The 17717-nt window shown below is 38.1% G+C and overlaps 1 protein-coding gene across 3 annotated transcripts in view; it reads left to right on the forward strand.

Annotated features, from left to right (window-relative positions):
• The window catches only part of EPHA6 (EPH receptor A6), a 1038562-nt gene that overhangs the window by 824569 nt on the left and 196276 nt on the right, over positions 1-17717 (forward strand). The window lies entirely within an intron of this gene.

The following is a 17717-nucleotide window of genomic DNA, read 5'->3' on the forward strand; positions in this document are numbered from 1 at the left end:
GATATTTCTCCCAGCAATCTTGATTCCAGCTTGTGCTTCTTCCAGCCCACTGTTCCTCATGATGTACTCTGCATATAAGTTAAATAAGCAAGGTGACAATATACAGCCTTGACGTACACCTTTTCCTATTTGGAACCAGTCTGTTGTTCCATGTCCAGTTCTGACTGTTGCTTCCTGACCTGCATACAGGTTTCTCAAGAGGCAGGTCAGGTGGTCTGGGATTCCCATCTCTTTCAGAATGTTCCACAGTTTATTGTGATCCACACAGTCAAAGGCTTTGGCATAGTCAATAAAGCAGAAATAGATGTTTTTCTGAAACTCTCTTGCTTTCTCCATGATCCAGCGGATGTTGGCAATTTGATTTCTGGTGCCTCTGCCTTTTCTAAAACCTGCTTGAACATCTGGGAGTTCTCAGTTCACATAGTGCTGAAGCCTGGCTTGGAGAATTTTGAGCATGACTTTACTAGCGTGTGAGATGAGTGCAATTGTGTGGTAGTTTGAGCATTCTTTGGCATTGCCTTTCTTTGGGATTGGAATGAAGACTGACCTCTTCCAGTCCTGTGGCCACTGCTGAGTTTTCCAAATCTGCTGGCATATTGAGTGCAGCACTTTCACAGCATCATCTTTCAAGACTTGAAATAGCTTAACTGGAATTCCATCACCTCCACTAGCTTTGTTAGTAGTGATGCCTTCTAAGGCCCACTTGACTTCACATTCCAAGATGTTTGGCTCTAGGTCAGTGATCACATTATCGTGACTATCTTGGTCGTGAAGATCTTTTTTGTACAGTTCTTCTGTGTATTCCTGCCACCTCTTCTTAATATCTTCTGCTTCTGTTAGGTCCAAAGAAATGGTAAAATCCCAAATAACAGCGGGTCAAAACAGTAAAATTTATTTCTTCACGCATATACAACATCGACAGGTAGGCCAGCAGTGACTGGGATTGCCCTCATGATTCTCAGAGACTCAACACTTTCCTTGAGTGGCCATCTTCAGCATACTGTCCAGAATGGTTACATAAACTCAGTGCTTCAAAAAGCAGGAAAGGGTAACCACAGTCATATTTCCTCCATTTAGGGACAATTCCTCTTACTCTCGATGATCAGAACTTAATCACAGAGCCTCATCTGGGTGCATAAGGAAGATGAAAAAATATTTCATTTATGTAATAAAGTACAGCAAATACCAGCTCAAAATCAGGGGTCCTGAAACTAAGAAGGGAATAGACCTTGACAAGTTACTGTCAGCCTCTGTCACCAGGAGGTCAGATAATGACTAGAAATGTGAGACATTCATTCCTCAATCACCAACTGTGGATTGAAGTTGTCCCTTTTGTGGGATACCCAGCATGTGCTGGACACATGTTAGTCTTCAAAGTTGTTTCAGGTGGATATTGTTACAGACTGGAGATTATTTATAAGTTTTTTCATAAGATACATATTGTAAATCAAAAGGAAAAAAATCTCAGGAAAATATGTTGTTTCATTCAAGACTGAATGTTCAGAAAAGTCTTTTACGTTTGTTTATTGTGTGAGATTGTGCAAAAAGTTTAGTGAGTCAATGCTTCATAAACATACACAGACAAACATAAATATAGAACTTTATGCGACCATTTTTCCTTGATCTATATATGTCATTTACTCCAAAATCTATCTCCTCTTCATTGTTCATTTCTTGACAAGCCTATTCCACTATTCAGTATTTATCTTGGCCAGAACTTCTTTTCTATAAATAGTTTGCTAGATTATAGTTAAATCTATCCTTAAAATACAAACTTTCTGGGACTCTCTCCAAACTCAGAGGTTGTGATTACAGTTAAGAAATGATATTGTCACTTGCTTTTTCCTTCCCTGAAAATACTTTATCTCCTTAGGTCACTGCCATTCAGTGCTGTGAAATGTAATTTGAAAAGCAAGTTTAAATGGGGCTTTCTAATTAGGCCACACATTTTTATTTTCCCAACCCTAGACCCAGGTTACCCTGGAGTTATATGCACCCAATTAAAGAACATTCAATGTGAGATCTATATGCCTTTGAGTATGAATGGGTAACTCTCAATGATTGAGTTTGATCCAACTGCTCATTCAACTGAAGTGAATTAAGTCTTCTAGGGCACCAGGGTACCATTTAGTAAATTACCTCATCCTGCACACTAAATTTGCCTCACATGGGTGAACAGCTTTCTTCCAGGGAATAGTTTTATCACTCCAGTTCTCCACTGGCCCAACTTTATTGATGCTAAAGGGTGATTCATATGACACAATATTTACCCACAGTCTCAAACAATAAGACTGTATAATGATCTGCTCCATTTAAGGGCACATGTGCCAGTATTCAAAGGGTAAATGAGAGAGCTGTTTTCTTTGAATTTTTTTATAAATCAAACATATACCAAAGTGCATCATTGTTCTCTAAACTCTGAAACTCTAAAATATTTGGTTATATATTCACCACTGTATAATAAAATGACTTGGCCCCTTAAAAGTATCAATAAACAGCATCTTTTTCTTTTGGTGTTAACACAGGAACATGTACACAAAATGAGCTTATTTAAATAGCAGTAAAATTGAATGTAATACTTTGAAAGCAGTGAGCATTTTTCACTTGCAAATAAAAACATTCTCTAAATTTTAACTCGGTCCTGTTCTTCTCTTCGATAGTAACTCCAGACATCTATTGGTTCTTTTTTTGAAAACTAACATCCAGATCATAAAATATTTTTTTGTGGTGCTGTAATTTGTTAAATAATGCTTTGATAGTGGCTGGGTGCCCAAAGAGCCAATGCGGAAATAAAATGCACTCAGACTGCTTCCAAATGTTTTCCTCTCCACATATATCGTGTTAGAAGCTGCAGTTTCTCACACATTGTCACTATATCCAAGAAGCTATAATCATTCACCACCAGCAGCAGAATATTTTTGCAAACTACCAAATTTACATCCAAGCCAGAATGTAATAAAAAGCATGTATGTTAAGTGAACCAGTAATCTAATGATATGAGAGTCTGAAATTGTCTTGGAACTAGCTCTGAAGAATACATTTATGGCGGTGTTTTTGACACTAAACAACACCTGCCAGCTCTCTTTCTCTCACTTTTTCTCTGTACAAAATCCATGAATCTCCTTCAACAGTTCTCACCAAACAAGATGTACTTGGATCCTCTAATGGCCTACCAAGTATAGCCTAATGGTAAACAGTCGTGAAAGTGGTAGCACAGCGAGAGGCTGGAAGATTGTTGGTGGATATACTATTTCAATCAGTTCTGACATACCCTGTTCATGTGGCTTAAGAGTAACAAAATTAGGCTTCTTTGAGTCTATTTCCATTTTCTCCCTTATTTTCAGGAATGAATGTTAGATCAGACCTGAAAGTTAATATAGGCCTCAAAGGCATCAAGCTTAAAATAAAAGGAATGGCATCAATAAAAATTAAAAGATACGTTAAACTGGATAATGCCTGACTCTTTTCAAGCTCATTTCACATTTAAGATCTCCTTTGAAAATAGAGCCCAACACAGTTACTAGTTTATTCCGGCTGTAGTTGAACTTGCTCGCTTGTTTCTAAGAGAGCTGAGCTCCCAGTGGATGAATGCAGAATCAGCCTGTTCCTTCAGAGAACATCATCTCTAGCTCCACGCCTCACCCTTATCTTGGACCTAAACAGTTCGGATTGCTCTGCCCTCAAGAGCTTCACTCTCTTTGTTCCTTCAGTCGTAAATGAGAGGCCATATAGGCAAAACTGAAAGAAGTGAATGGTAAGAGACAGATGGAGGCCCCCTTATCTGGCTGTTAGAGACAGTCCATGTCAATCTGTGTGTCTGCCAGTAAAGAACATAGGAGCTAATGAGAGTGGCTTTACACATCACAACATTTTTATGACTCAGATGACATTTTGACTCACCTGCTAAACTAATTGCAACTTAGAAATTGCTATCACAGCCAACAATAACATTGTCATGAATAAGGAAGTTGACGGTATGCTTTGTAGTAAGAGTTCCTGTTTTTTAATTAAAGTTATCATCACAAATGACTCCTATATGCAACATAGGGTACCAGGCTCTGTTGAAAATATAAAAATAAGAAACTCTTTAAGAAATTTAGTATAAGACATGTCATGAACAGAAATACATACACTATAAGGAAAAAAAATGTGATCATGTTAATTGTGAGAGAAGGAAAAGAACCAAGAAAGGTGGTAGGGAGGTCTTCCTTGACCATCTGCTTTGTGCAAGGCTTTTAATAAGTGCTTCCTTGTACAGCTGTCTTCATAACTGACTATTTCCACATGTTACCTAAATGGGAGCTGAGCCTCAGGAGTTGAAGTAACTGCTATGACATAAGATTTGACACCGGATCCCTCTACTTCAACACTTGTGCCCTGTGGCTAACAGCCTTGCTACCTCCTGAGGGAGCACCAATGAGGGCAAGATTATTCCTGCAGTGACAAAAGGGAAATTCTCTTAAAAGATGTGGCACTTAAGCAGGGCATTTAGAACAGCACAGACAATAAAGAAACCTGCAATGCAGGAGACCCAGGTTCATTCCCTTGGTCAGGAAGATCCCCTGGGAAAAGGAATGGCAACCCAGTCAAGTATTTTTGCCTGGAGAATTCCAGAGTCAGAGGAGCCTGGTAGCCATGGTATCTCAAAGGGTAGATCAGGACTGAACGACTAACACTTTCACTTTAGAATGGATTAGGCCATAATGGACCTGGCTCACTTCGTGCTAGCAGTGAGCAACACATTAAAGGAACAGTGGATATCCTAGTATATTTGAAGTAAGAAGTAAAGGATTTTGAAGCCATTCTCTTATCTTGGGTTTTTGCTCAGCAGTAAGGAGATTTTGAGAATTTTTAAGCTGAAGCATGACAAGCCCTGAACTGGAGTGACCCAGGGGGGTGTTCTCCTAAGTGTTTCTCTCTTCCATGTATGGTTGAAGGCAGTGACATGGACAGTAATCCCACATGTTTACCTCAAGCAAAAAGTAGCTTCCTAGAAAAGTGAATGTGTCTTTGCCACCGCCATTGCCGTTATGGCGCCATCCCAGTCATACATTATGATATCAGAATTGACATAAAATCATTCGGACTTGAATAGTTTTATTTTCTGTTGGCTGCTGTCAGTTATTTTCAAGACTCATTGTGTTCCCGGATTATTTCAAGACCAATCCAATTTTCAGAATGGTAATTAATAAACCAAATCATCCTGGCATCTATTCCACACTGTATAGATGCCAAAATGAGTATGATTCTGACCTGAAAAAGCCAACAAAACTTTGAAAGGAATTTAAATATCTTAGCCTTAATTGTGGAGAAGGAGGTGGCAACCCATTCCAATATTCTTGCCTGGAAAATCCCATGGATGGAGGAGGCTGGCGGCTTGCAGTCCATGGGATTGCAAAGAGTCACACAACTGAGCAACTAAGCAAGCAGCACAGCCTTAACTGAGAAATGCCTGGTATGTATTAACACATTTTTTTGTAGATAACATTGCCAAAGATGTATCTTCAGTATCTGGCAGTGAAATTAAACTCATACTTTGTACTAGAGAAAGCAACAATATGATGTATCTGACACACACTAGAAGGATACACACTAGCAACAAGTGGCCAGTCTGATCTGTAGGCAGCCTTCAGTTCAGTTCAGTTCAGTCGCTCAGTCGTGTCTGACTCTTTACAATGAATCACAGCACACGAGGCCTCCCTGTCCATCACCAACTCCCGGAGTTCACTCTAACTCATGTCCATCGAGTCGGTGATGCCATCCAGCCATCTCATTCTCTGTCGTCCCCGTCTCCTCCCGCCCCCAATTCTTCCTAGCATCAGACTTTTCCAGTGAGTCAACTCGTCGCATGAGGTGGCCAAAGTATTGGCGTTTCAGCTTTAGCATCAGTCCTTCCAATGAACACCCAGGATTGATCTCCTTTAGAATGGACTGGTTGGATCTCGCCTTGGAAAATTACAAAAAAGGCAGATGCTGCTTTTCTCCTGACCTCTTTATCAGATGTGCTAAAGGTGCAACCCTCCCTTTAGTAATGTGACATTCACCCATAGTTCATAAGTATCAAATACATAGCACACTTTAGTTGTGAGCTAAACAGATCTAGCTTTTCATACACACTGATAAATGCTTGTAGTATTCTTAGCAGCTCTTTAGCTGACTCCTTGGCACCTGAAATGTAAAAGCATTTTTTAAAGGATCAATAGTGTAAAAGTCTGGTCCAAGAAAGAAAAGGGTGGGTAGGCATCTACCCACAAAGGCGCTCAGTCAAGAGGACACACTTTTCAATTTCAATTTACTCCTTCACCACTTCTTAGATAAAATAATTGTAGAATCTTAATCTGTCCTGGTTCCAAAACACTGGCTCTGCATAAGCATTCACAGTGCTCAGTAATATATCTCACTGAACTTGAATAATTCTACACAGTTTTGACAATATTTATATCATTATAGTATTTTTCATTCACTTGCTAAGATGTGTTCGACTCTTTGTGACCCCCAGGACTGTGGGATGCCAGGCTTCCCTGTCCTTCACCATCTCCGGAGTTTGTTCAAATTTATGCCCGCTGAGTCAGTGATACTACCTAAACATCTCATCCTCTGTCACCCTTTTCTCCTTTTGCCTTCAATCTTTCCCAGCATGGTTTTAAAAGCTCTGACATCAATACAATTCTATATTCATCCAGATAAATTCAAGTTTTGAGCTCTTTGTCTAAGATGATTTTAATTCTATTCAATAACTATTACATTGGGCTCCTACCATGCACAAGCTCTGGGAATGGACATATAGGAGAGAGTGCTTGACTCATCCTTATTCTGAAGGAATCGCAACCTGGTGAGGAAGACAAACATGTCATCCAGTCACCAGCAGACAACTCACAGGCTGAAGTCAGCTTGGAGGTATGTTTTATTTGATTTCTATGGCATTCTTTAAAACATTTGAATTCATTGTCCTTAGCCAGAACTTTCACCATACAATTGGACTCAGTGCCTTTGTCACCAACCTGATATACTTATATGTTGAACTTGGCTGGTCCCTAAAGGCATTTGATTTTGGTATCATAACACTGTAAACAAATAAATACTGTCCCTATGATACCATTCTACCTTTATTATAGTAGCTAACATTCATTATGCAGGGGGTACTGAAGGAGTAGTGAGATCTTACCAGGTATGTAAGGCATGTTTCCATAGGGGCCAGAAGGTCTTCCAGGAGAGGGAAATATCATGAAGGTGTGGAGACATGAGACTGTAGGTCAAGTTTAAGGAATTAAAGAGAAGAAATATTTGTCCCTCATTTATCACTTACCATCAGCCACTAATAGGCACTTCCTAAATGATCCACAATAAACCAATACAAGTGATATTTACTATTAGCTCCATTTTCAAATGAAGAGACTAAGTATCAGAGAAGGTAAGTAACTAAACCAAGATTTAGTTACTTACCTTTACTTACTTATGGTGAATGGTTGAGTCAAGTTCTGCTTGGCTTCAAGCCTAGGCATTTTCACTATTAAACCTGATGGATGTATTGGCAGATTGTGTATTTATTTCGACACTCTTTTGGTAATTAAGATTCTAGGCCCTACTGAATATAAATACAGGTAAGACCACTGGACGTAACCCATATTTGGGGGAAATGTAATATTAATTTAATGTAGCAATGGAATAAAAATTAGGTAAACAGACTTTTAAGCTTAAAGGAAGTTTAGAGAAGTTCTACTCCAAGTTAATTTTCCATATTAAGAAACTAGGTATCTTTTAAGTATTTGTTTTTAAAAAGTCAAAGAACTTCTGTATTAAATATTAATTAAAATGTACTTTTCAATAAATGTTCTCAATGAGCTTGAAAATATTTTAATTTTCCTTGTTAATGCTATAGTCTTAAAAACTAATTTAGAGCAACAATTTTATCATACATATCTTGAAAGTTTAAAAAAGTGAAAACAGAAAATTTCTTTTTAAGAACACTGAAGATTATCTCATAAAAATCTAGCCATGAAACTGCTCTTTTTGCTTCAATAATTTTATTGACCTATCGAACAATAGGATGAAAAAATCTTTAAAATTCATATAGCAATGATCTGAAGGGTAAAAAAAGAAGCCAAAACAAAGCAGTAATGATTGCATACTCTTTAGTTGTGTTTGGTACCAAAGAATCTGCATGGAGATTCAGTTCAGTTCAGTTCAGTCACTCAGTCGTGTCTGACTCTTTGTGACCCCATGAATCACAGCACGCCAGGCCTCCCTGTCCATCACCAACTCCCGGAGTTCACTCTAACTCATGTCCATCGAGTCGGTGATGCCATCCAGACATCTCATTCTCTGTCGTCCCCGTCTCCTCCCACCCTCAATTCTTCCTAGCATCAGACTTTTCCAGTGAGTCAACTCGTCTCATGAGGTGGCCAAAGCATTGGAGTTTCAGCTTTAGCATCAGTCCTTCCAATGAACACCCAGGATTGATCTCCTTTAGAAAGCATGGAGATTAGCTGTGCTAAAAGGAAAATATTAATTTAATTATAGACATATTTCCCTTTATAAGAATTTAGGAAACAGGCAAAAATTTGTAATTGCATCTTTGGCCTAGCTTAGATAGAATCATTTCTTGAAAAATAATAATGTCATATCAACAATTACTTGATTTCCTCTTCTTGTACTAGAAATGTGTCATAGTGCCAGCTAAAAGAGAGGTGCTTCAATAAATATTTACTGAATAAATGAATAAGTCCATAAATGGATAAAAGGATAAATAAATGAGTTATTCATGAACAGAATGATTCTCTTCCACATTCTAAGCCTAATTAAAAATAGCTCTTGCTAGTCATTAGAAAGTTGCCATTGGCCTAGGAAGCAAGTGAGCAGGAAGAGTATTTCCTTAGATCTTAGCAAGATATTTGCCTAAGGAGAAATTTGTCACTTTTCATTCATCATTTACGTATCCACTTATTCAACTTGCATTTATTGAAACCCTCCCCTGTGCATCTTCTGATCAGCTTAGAAGAGACCAAGCTGGGCTCCCAGCTGGCTCATCTCAAGCATTATAATAAGGGAGGAATATTTTCTATACCAATGAAACAGAGCAGCTTAGTTTTTTCTTAACCACATGCTGTTATGAAAGAGACCCAAAGTAAAATCTCAGTGAAGTAAGAGAGACATTCTTCAAACATTTTACATGAAAATGGCTCTTCTTACTGTTGGTGGTCTTCCTCACTGGATTTGTAACTGTTAAGAGTATTGATCTTCTTCCACCATCACAGCAAACTAGAAAGCATGTGCTCAAACAAACCTAATGATCTTGTGATTTCCTTTTACATCTCTCAGGGAAAGAGTATATGAGTAATGCTGTAAATTATTGTAACAAAAGAAGAGGCACATACATGAGATACACTAGGAGTGGAGGGAACCACAAACAATCAGACAAGGAAGGGATAACTGAAATTAGGTGATAGATAAGTAGATAGATAGCAATCAGACAGGCAAAGAGGCAGAGAATCTTTGAAAGTTCACAAGTGGGCATTTCTCAAGAAAAACAATCCTTGACTTAACAGACTTTGTTGTCATTGAACTTTGAAATTATTCACACTGTAGCGCAGAAGTAACATCATTAACCTAAAACATACAGTTATGGAGAGGCTACTATGTATCAGTTATAGAACTCTATACTGGACACCTAAAGTTGAAGAAAGAACCTCTGCTCTAAATAGATACATACTCAATTATTAGCTCTCCAAATTTTTAGTCTTGCCTGTATCAGGAAACAATTTTGAACCCCAAATCTCAACTATATGAATACTAATTTGTTTATCTCATGTATATCTATTGTTTTACTGTGTTTATTATATTTTTATGTTTACTAGAAACTACTCACAGAATATTTTTAAAGGAATGAAGTTAAAATATTTTGAAATAATATTCATTTTATATTAATAGAACAGACTTTATCAATTTAGGTCTGATTTTAAGTTCAGTTTCTCACCTAAAGAGATTTATTTCTTAAAACATTAGGGCTGTACAAAACTCCACACCCATTTATGATAATTCTCCAGAAAGTAGTCATAAAAGGAACATAACATAATAAAAGCCATATATGACAAACTCACAACAAACATTATCCTCAGTGGTAAAAACTAAAAGTATTTCCTCTAAACTCAGAAACAGGACAAGGGTGCCCACTCCCACCACTGTTATTCAACATCATTTTGGAAGCCCTAGCCACAACAATCAGAGAAGAAAAAAATAAATAAAAGGAATCCATACTTGAAAAGAAGAAGTAAAACTGTCTCTGTTTGCAGATGACATGATTCTCCACATAGAAATCCCTAAAGATGCCACTAGAAAATTACTAGAGCCAATCAATGAATATGGTAAAGCCACAGGATATTAAATTAATACACGTAAATCCTTTGCTTTCCTATACACTAACAATGAAAAATCAGAAAGAGAAATTAAGGAAACAATCCCATTCATCATTGCAACAAGAAGAATAAAATACTTAGTAAAAAATTTATTTAAAGAGACAAAAGACCTGTATGCAGAAAACTATAAGACTCTGATGAAATCAAAGATGACACAAACAGATGGAGAGATATACCATGTTCTTGGATTGGAATAATATATATGGTGAAAATGAGTATACTACTCAAAGTTATATGTAGATTTAATGCAATCCCTATCAAACTACCAACAGTATTTTTCACAGAGCTAGAACAAATAGTTTCACAATCTGTATGGAAATACAAAAGACCCTGATTAGCCAAAGCAGTCTTGAAAAGAAGGATGGTACTAGAGGAATCAACCTTCCTGACTTCAGGTTATACTACAAAGCTACAGTCATCAAGATAGTATGGTACTGGCACAAAAACAGAAATATAGGTCAATGGAACAAGATAGAAAACCCAGAGATAAATCCACACACCTATGGGCACATTATCTTTGACAAAGGAAGTAAAAATATACAATGGAGAAAAGACAGTCTCTTCAACAAGTGGTGCTGGGAAAACTGGTCATCTAAGTGTAAAAGAATGAAATTAGAACAACTCCACACCATACACAAAAATAATCTCAAAATGGATTAAAGACCTAAATGTAAGGCCAGAAACTGTAGAACTCTCGGAGGAAAACATAGGCAGTTTGTTTTGTCTCTGACATAAACCACAGCAAGATCCTCTATGACCCACCCTCCTTGGATAATGGAAATAAAGACAAAATAAAACAAATGGAACCTAATTAAACTTAAAATCTTTTGCACAATAAAGGATACTATAAACAGGGTGAAAAGACAACTGTCGAATGGGAGAAATTGATAGCAAACTAAATAACTGATAAGGACTTAATCTCCAAAATATACAAGTAGCTCATGCAGCTCATTATCAGAAAAAAACAAACAACCCAATCAAAAAGTGGGAGAAAAGACCTAAACATTTCTCTAAAAAAAAAAAAAAAAAAAAGATGGTTAATGAACAATAAAAGATGCTCAACATTTATTAAAGAAAACACAAATCAAAAATACAATGAGATATCATCTCACACAAGTCAGAATGGCCATCATTTAAAAATTCTACAAACAATAAATGCTAGAGAGGGTGTGGAGAAAAGAGAACCCTCTTACACAGTTGATGGGAATGCTGATTGATTTACCCACTATGGAGAATGGTATGGAGATTCCTTTAAAAACTAGGAATAAAGCTACCATACAACCCAGCAATCCCACTACTGGTCAGATATCCTGAGGAAAACAGAAGTGAAAAATACACATGTACCCCAACGTTCATTTCAGCAACTATTTACATAACTAGGACACAGAAGCAATTTATATATCCATCAGCAGATGAATGGGTAAGAAAGTTGTGGTATATATACACATTGGAATATTACTCAGCTATAAAAAGGAACATATTTGAGTCAGTTCTAATGAGGTAGATGAACCTAGAGCTGATTATACAGAGTGAAGTAAGTCAGAAAGAGAAAGACAAATATCATATATTAATTTAAATATATGGAATTTAGAAAGATAGTATCGATGATCCTACTTGCAGGGAGGCAAAGGAGACACAGACATTTTGGACTCAGTGGGAAAAAGGAGAGGGTGGAATGATATGAGAGAATAGCATTAAAAGATATACATTCAGTTCAGTTCAGTTCAGTCGCTCAGTCGTGTCCGACTCTTTGCGACCCCATGAACCAACGCACACCAGGCCTCCCTGTCCATCACCAACTCCCGGAGTTCACTCAAACTCATGTCCACAGAGTTGGTGATGCCATCCAGCCATCTCACTCTCTGTCTTCCCCATCTCCTCCCACCCCCAATCACTCCCAGCATCAGAGTCTTTTCCAGTGAGTCGCATGAGGTGGCCAAAGTATTGGAGTTTCAGCTTTAGCATCAGTCTTTCCAATCTGCTCTAGAATGAACTGGTTGGATCTCCTTGCAAAACAAGGGACTCTCAAGGGTCTTCTATAGCACCACAGGTCAAAAGCATCAATTCTTCAGCGATCAGCTTTCTTCACAGTCCAACTCTCACATACATACATGACCGCTGGAAAAACCATAGCCTTGACTAGACGCACCTTGGTTGGCAAAGTAATGTCTCTGCTTTTTAATATGCTGTCTAGGTTGGTCATAACTTTCCTTCCAAGGAGTAAGCATCTTTTAATTTCATGGCTGCAATCAGCATCCACAGTGATTTTGGAGCCCAAAAAATAAAGTCTGACAGTTTCTACTGTTTCCCATCTATTTCCCAAGAAGTGATGGGACCAGATGCCATAATCTTAGTTTTCTGAATGTTGAGCTTCAAACCAACCTTTTCACTCTCCTCTTTCACTTTCATCAAGAGGCTTTTGAGTTCCTCTTCACTTTCTGCCATAAGGGTGGTGTCATCTTCATATCTGAGGTTATTGATATTTCTCCCGGCAGTCTTGATTCCAGCTTGTGCTTCTTCCAGCCCAGCGTTCCTCATGATGTACTCTGAATAGAAGTTAAATAAGCAGGGGGACAATATACAACCTTGACGTACTCCTTTTCCTATTTGGAACCAGTCTGTTGTTCCATGGCCAGTTCTAACTGTTGCTTCCTGACCTGCATACAGGTTTCTCAAGAGGCAGGTCAGGTACTCTGGTATTCCCATCTCTTTCAGAATGTACCACAGTTTATTGTGATCCACACAGTCAAAGGCTTTGGCATAGTCAATGAAGCAGAAATAGATGTTTTTCTGGAACTCTCTTGCTTTCTCCATGATCCAGCAGATGTTGGCAGTTTGATCTCTGGTTCCTCTGCCTTTTCTAAAACCTCCCTGAACATTTGGGAGTTCACAGTTCACATATTGCTGAAGCCTGGCTTGGAGAATTTTGAGCATGACTTTACTAGCATGTGAGATGAGTGCAATTGTGCGGTAGTTTGAGCATTCTTTGGCATTAGCTTTCTTTGGGCTTGGGATGAAGACTGACCTTTTCCAGTCCTGTGGCCGCTGCTGAGTTTTCCAAATTTGCTGGCATATTGAGTGCAGCACTTTCACAGCATCATCTTTTGGGATTTGAAACAGCTCAATTGGAGGGAGGTATACCTAATGCCTATTCATGCTGATGTTTGACAAAAACCGTCACTGTATTGTAAAGTAATTATCCTCTAATTTAAGAAATATATATATAATATAAAAAATATTAGGTCTTTCTAATAAAGTTGTCTTATGTTTATGGTAATTTACTCTTATTTAAACCTACAAAAAATCCCATTCGGTCCAGTTATTTTCATTTCATAGATGAGATTGAAATACAGAAAGTTTAAGGTCATAGTTTGTTATCTTTTACAAAAATTCTTAATGATATCTAATTTCTAACATAAAGTTATTTCAGACAGATTGTTGCTATATCAAGTTAAAATGGGATTTGTTTCATTGAGTTTGTGCTCAATGAATATATTTTATTTTGATTCTTTGAAAACTGCTTACTCTACAGGCCAGATTACTCTCAGATGATCTGATCAGTCCTCCATTAATTGATCGAGCCAAATGTCAGAATGTAACCTGATTTAACTTCTTCACACTGTTTCTTGACACACATTATATGATCTATTCATTAGCAACCACTTTTTTTTTTAGGATTCTTTATTCTCAGACAATGTTTTTCAATGGGTGCCACCAGCATTTTGAGAAAGAATTCCCATTAAGCAAGGAGTATTCCACTTACTGTAGTGCCTTAAACATGCATCCTGACCCTCCCCCCTCCACACACACACACACACACTAAACACCAGTAATGTCTTCCCCCATTCATAATTTGCAAGGCTCCCTAAATGCACAGAGAGCTACTGAACTAATGAAAGATAGATAAAATTACCAACCCCTGCATCCAGTGACTTATGTTCATTTGCCTTACACCAGTAGTTAAGTGTCTATTAGTTATTCAATGTCCATGTGTTTGAAATCATATTAGATTAGGGTTACCAGATTTAACAAATAAAACTACAGAACACCCAGTTATCTGTTAACGCTATATTACAGAAAAGATCATGCTAATGTCATATGTTGATCTCTTTTTAACCCACCAACTGAAGATCACTAACAAACTGGAAACTCAAGAATTTGAGATTTAGAAAAGCATATGTGAGAAACAGACATAGAGAATAGGATTGTGGGCACGGGGAGAGGGGAGGAGAGGGTGAGATGTGTGAAAAGAGTAACATGGAGACTTACATCACCATATGTAAAATAGATAACCAAGGGGAATTTGCTGTATGGCTAAGAAACTCAAACAGGGGCTCTGTATCAACCTAGAGGGGTGGGATGGGGAGGGAGATGGGAGGGAGGTTCAGAAGGGAGGGGATATATGTATACCTACGGCTGATTCTGGAGAAGGAAACGGTAACCCACTCCAGTATTCTTGCCTGGAGAATCCCATGGACAGAGAAGCCTGGTAGGCTACAGTCCACGGGGTCGCAAAGAATCGGACACGACTGAGCGACGGAACGGAACGGACGGCTGATTCAGGTTGATGTTTGACAGAAAACGACAAAATTCTGTAAAGCGATTATCCTTTGATAAAAAAATGTTTAAAAAAAAAAAAAGCATGTGTGAAAGGACACATTTTACATTTCAAACTTGTAATGGCGAGAGAAATACTCTCATCACGTAAAAAATCTAATTTATATTAACAAAGAGTCTACTGAAAGTAACTAGAATCAGAATACTTATAGAAATTTATATTTTTCCTGGTAGAGATAGTAGATATTTTTTTACTATTGAGCTGCAATGTAATTTAATTAATAAATTCCACCATTGATCTAAAATAGAGCAAATCCGACTAAAATTATTTTATATCAAATTCCAAAAGGTTCATGAACTTAATTTTTTGTGGATTAAGTGACAAGGGGATTATAACAGGATTACTTTAGTTTTCCTGATTTAACTGTGAAAACATAGAGTTGTAGTGTTTTGTGCAGTCTGTTGACATGACTGATCTTAAGAAGAAAAATGATAAGGCAGTGTCATCACATAATGTGAATAATGTGACATAATATGACATCTCAGTGGAGTATGTATTCATGCACACCAGCTTTTCTGTTTGTCTCAGATGTTAAAAAAAAAAATGACAGTTACTGAAGAGATGCTACAATAAATGAAAGATCTTTTAAACCACAGTATAGAAACGTAACAAAGCCATTATGAATGATGGAGCAAGTTTAGGAAAATGAAAACTGCTATTAAAGATGGCAGGCTGTCACAACAACAAAAGTAGCAATCAGTGTAATCAAAGCAATAAAATAATATTTGCATTTAGTTTCTTTCGAGGAGTTGATATAATGGACATCTTTTCTAAGTTAACAGTTTTGAATAGTGTTGGATAATAAAAATAGCAAAACTCAGATAAAAATCTCTAAATGTGAAGCAGATTAACATTATTTAGAGTTCACCACTCTACATGCTTTTTTTCCCTCAGATTTTTCTTTTTACTTTCCTGTGCATGGTGATTTTTTTTTTAATGATCTAGCGTAATTGAGCAAAGTTTATTTTTCCTTGACTTCAATAAATCTATAATCAAATAAAATGAGATCATTTTTATTTTTCACAGCACATGATAAAATCTGAATTTCTTGTAATTATTTCCCCTGTTGTAAAATCACCATTTTTTTTGTAACTTTAAATAAGAAAGCTTTATAAATATATAATTATCTCCACCTGGTATTCAGTGAAGCTCTTTATGTTAATAAATGTTTTCTTAGATGGTGATGAAACATTGCAATGTGGAAAATACCTTATTTTGGCAATACCACACACAGATTCATGTTTACTTTATTCTCAATGATGAATATACCATATAATAACAAAAGAGTAATTAATTTGACTGTTTGTGGAATGTTACCTCAGAGCACTTTATGGCTTCAGTTCAGTTCAGTTCAGTCGCTCAGTCGTGTCCGACTCTCCGCGACCCCATGAATCACAGCACGCCAGGCCTCCCTGTCCATCACCAACTCCCAGAGTTCACTCAAACTCATGTCCACAGAGTCAGTGATGCCATCCAGCCATCTCATTCTCCGTCGTCCCCTTCTCCTCCCGCCCCCAACCTTTCCCAGCATGAGAGTCTTTTCCAGTGAGTCAACTCGTCGCATGAGGTGGCCAAAGTATTGCAGTTTCAGCTTTAGCATCAGTCCCTCCACTGATTGATCTCCTTTAGAATGGACTGGTTGGATCTCCTTGCAGTCCAAGGGACTCTCAAGAGTCTTCTCCAACACCACAGTTCAAAAGCATCAATTCTTCGGCGATCAGCCTTCTTCACAGTCCAACTCTCACATCCATACTTACATTAGCATTTTTGCCACACCTTTGTTTTTCATTGAAGGATAATTGCTTTACAGAATTTTGTTGTTTTCTCTCAAACCTCCACATGAATAAACCATAGGTATACATATATCCCCTCCCTTTTGAACCTCGCTCCCATCTCCCTCCCCATCCCACCCCTCTAGGTTGATACAGAGCTTCTGATTGGGTTTCCTGAGCCATACAGCAAATTCCCATTGGCTATCTATTTTACACATGGTGTAAATATAATTTTCCATGTTACTCTTTGCATACATCTCACCCTCTCCTCCCCTCTCCCCGTGTCCATAAGTCTATTCTCTATGTCTGTTTCTCCACTGCTGCCCTGTAAGTAAATTCTTCAGTACCATTTTTCTAGATTCTGTATATATGCATTGCTGCTGCTGCTAAGTCACTTCAGTCGTGTCTGACTCTGTGTGACCCCATAGACGGAAGCCCACCAGGCTCCCCCGTCCCTGGGATTCTCCAGGCAAGAACACTGGAGTGGGTTGCCATTTCCTTCTCCAATGTGTGAAAGTGAAAAGAGAAAGTGAAGTCGCTCAGTCTGTCCGACCCCTAGCGACCCCATGGACTGCAGCCTACCAGGCTCCTCCATCCATGGGATTTTCTAGGCAAGAGTACTGAAGTGGCTTGCCATTGCCTTCTCCGATATATGCATTAGAATATAATATTTATCTTTCTCTTTCTGACTCACTTCACTGTGTATAATAGATTCTAGGTTCATCCACCTCCGTCCGTTCCGTTCGGTCGCTCAGTCGTGTCCGACTCTTTGCGACCCCGTGGACTGCAGCCTACCAGGCTTCTCCGTCCATGGGATTCTCCAGGCAAGGATACTGGAGTGGGTTACCGTTTCCTTCTCCAGGGGATCTTCCCGACCCAGGGATCAAACCCGGGTCTCCCGCATTGGGGGCAGAC

Source organism: Moschus berezovskii, chromosome 1 (genome assembly GCF_049115385.1).
Source record: "Moschus berezovskii isolate FMDL1 chromosome 1, NW_MosBer_1.0, whole genome shotgun sequence".
Taxonomy (NCBI): Eukaryota; Metazoa; Chordata; class Mammalia; order Artiodactyla; family Moschidae; genus Moschus; species Moschus berezovskii.